The following is a 2,429-nucleotide window of genomic DNA, read 5'->3' as shown; positions in this document are numbered from 1 at the left end:
TTTTCACCACCTTCCGCATCTTTAATCGGCTCTAGGTTAAAAACTACAACACCTGGACTCTTCAAACCTGGACTGGATTATTCTGCTCTAATAACAGAATATTTTAATCCATGTTTGGGATTTGTGAAACCTTTAGGTGATTTGTGAAACTTCACTAAAGCTTAGATTACTATTCATACTTGTTACATGCAGGCTTTTCAAATTCAATTTGAATTCAAAACCACTTTATTAATGGGAAATGAAATGTTGGTGTAGCTCATTAATTCTTCAAAGAGTTCAAAGGTCAATGCCGCCCTGCCGGCCTGATGCGGCTCCAGCTCTCATGCAATTACACAACTTTGACCTTAAAACAGTCAGTTTCATCTAAATCCATCAAAATGATCAAATTTCAACAAAACCTTTAGTAATAAAGACTTTGATTATCTTGTCAAATAAATGCCTTTTGTAATCTAAATACATAAATATCCCACGCCGACCTGGATATTCAACATGAATAAAAGACCAAATACAGACTTTTATTTTTAATGTTTATTTGCTGATTAAAACATGAATTACAACTTTAATCACCTTCATCCAAAGTAGTTATTATAAAAACTAAAAATGTTTGATTAATAATCATCATTGCACACTTTAATATTTTAGTGATTAGAAATCAAAAGTGCTGATCTTTATGTCGCCGCCGCACATCAGATGTCCAACATGAAAACCAAACAAGAAACAACAACAATCCATCCAAAGACTGAAGAAAAACTACAAAAGGCCGAAAGCAGAATGGGAAAAAAAAAATCATTTATTTGACCTCAAATGGCTTTTATTCTGTCTAAGTTTAGAAGAATTAAAACAAATGACCAGTTATAGCTTGTATGTAATACAAATTGTAGCCACAAGAGGGGGAAGTGCTCCAGTTTTACATTTGTAAGAGTTAAAACTCTGCTTTAACTTTCTGAATTGAAAACTCAACTTGATAATAATTTTATAGATGTTAAAAACTGACATCAACCTACAAACGTCATGTTGGAGTTTCTGTAAATTTCAGCTTCAGAAGAAGAAAAACGGCTCAGTAACAGCCACCAATCCCTGCTAAACCTTTACTGATCATTGAGACTAGAAATGAAATCAAATTCCTCCTGATTGTAGAGCTGACTGAAACATTGAAGCTCACTGTGAACCACTGCAGCCTCATTCTGCTCTCTGTTTTCCTCTGTGCATTATGGGATGTTTCACATCTACAATGTGTTGAGCTCAGACAACGTGAGAATCAAAAAGCTTCTTTCATTGAAGACCAACTATAAACTCTGATTAGTTTAGTGTTTCACTCACTTCCCTTCACCACATTTGATTATAACAAAGAAACGCTCAGCAGTAGAACCGCTATGTGTCAGAGATTTCCTCATAACACCCGGGTCTGGATCAGAACCGGTCCACAGACTGGATCTTCATGGAGTTTGAGGTCCTTCACCTGAAAAGACAACAGGAGCAAAGTTTGAACCAGACTTCACAAACTGCTGTGGTTCAACTGGACATCAGCTTTACATGATGATGAAAAGTTTTTCCCCTCGTATTTTAATAACTCAAACATTATGTGCAAACCTCAGGAAATCTTCCTTTAAAAAGCTCAACACCAACATTTTGTCACAAAAACAAACCCTGTAAAAAGTTCAAGCTTGGTCTCTCTTCCCATCCATCAGGAACTTTGTCCATTTCTATTTCTGTCTCCATTGATGTGACGACTATCAGAGTTTGAGGTTTTCATTTTCATAATCCTGCAACCGTGTCTAAAGATCCAGCGGTGTTACCGTAAACTAGACGACTAGTTACGACCCCTAGTGGAGAGTTCAAGCTACTGATCCACTAACCCCATCTGAGATAATCACTAAAGGATTAATGGGAAGGAACAACTATAAATGTGAATAACAATAATAATAATAATAAAATGTCAGAATAACAGACAGTCTTACCTAGGCAGTCCAAGCCATGCTGATGAAGGCAGCAGCTCCAGACTGGGACCGGACAGACCTGCGTCTCCGAGTTCCAGCACACGTCTAGAAGTGAAGGACAGACAAGTCTGCATTTCAATGACTGTCAAAGCTGAACTTTGTCTCTCATAGTGTGTTAGCGTCAAACATCCTAAGGTGAGTGAGATTCAGAGAAGCTGCACCTTGACGCAGGTGTTCTCCTGTTTGATGCAAACAGCTGGAGGCTGTGTGTGTTCTTCTGTGGTTTAGTTTGACCTTCCTAAGAAACGCACCCTGGAAAGTTTACTGACATGGCAACAATCAATCAGCCAAATCAAATGTTATTTGTAGAGCACCTTTCAGCAACAAGGCATTTCAAAGAGCGTTACATCATAAAAACATAAAAATATAAAGTCAACAGCTTCACATTTTGCACATCAGATTATTGATCAATGTTTCATGATTATGTTTTGA

General features: G+C 37.3%; 1 long non-coding RNA gene across 2 annotated transcripts; it reads right to left on the bottom strand.

Annotated features, from left to right (window-relative positions):
• Positions 1-866: 866 nt before the first annotated feature.
• Positions 867-2,177, bottom strand: LOC116732807 (uncharacterized). Of its 2 annotated transcripts, XR_004341892.1 has the most exons (3): positions 2,159-2,177; positions 1,959-2,042; positions 867-1,459 (listed from the first exon to the last, which is right to left on the bottom strand). It is a non-coding gene; the product is annotated as an uncharacterized LOC116732807 (long non-coding RNA). The 2 variants fall into 2 exon arrangements; XR_004341891.1 differs by lacking the exon at positions 2,159-2,177 and having other exon boundaries at positions 1,959-2,061.
• Between the last annotated feature and the right edge of the window lie 252 nt (positions 2,178-2,429).

Source organism: Xiphophorus hellerii, chromosome 14, assembly GCF_003331165.1.
Source record: "Xiphophorus hellerii strain 12219 chromosome 14, Xiphophorus_hellerii-4.1, whole genome shotgun sequence".
Taxonomy (NCBI): Eukaryota; Metazoa; Chordata; class Actinopteri; order Cyprinodontiformes; family Poeciliidae; genus Xiphophorus; species Xiphophorus hellerii.
Note: the sequence above shows the minus strand (reverse complement) of the source record. Positions and strands in the feature narration are given on the sequence as shown.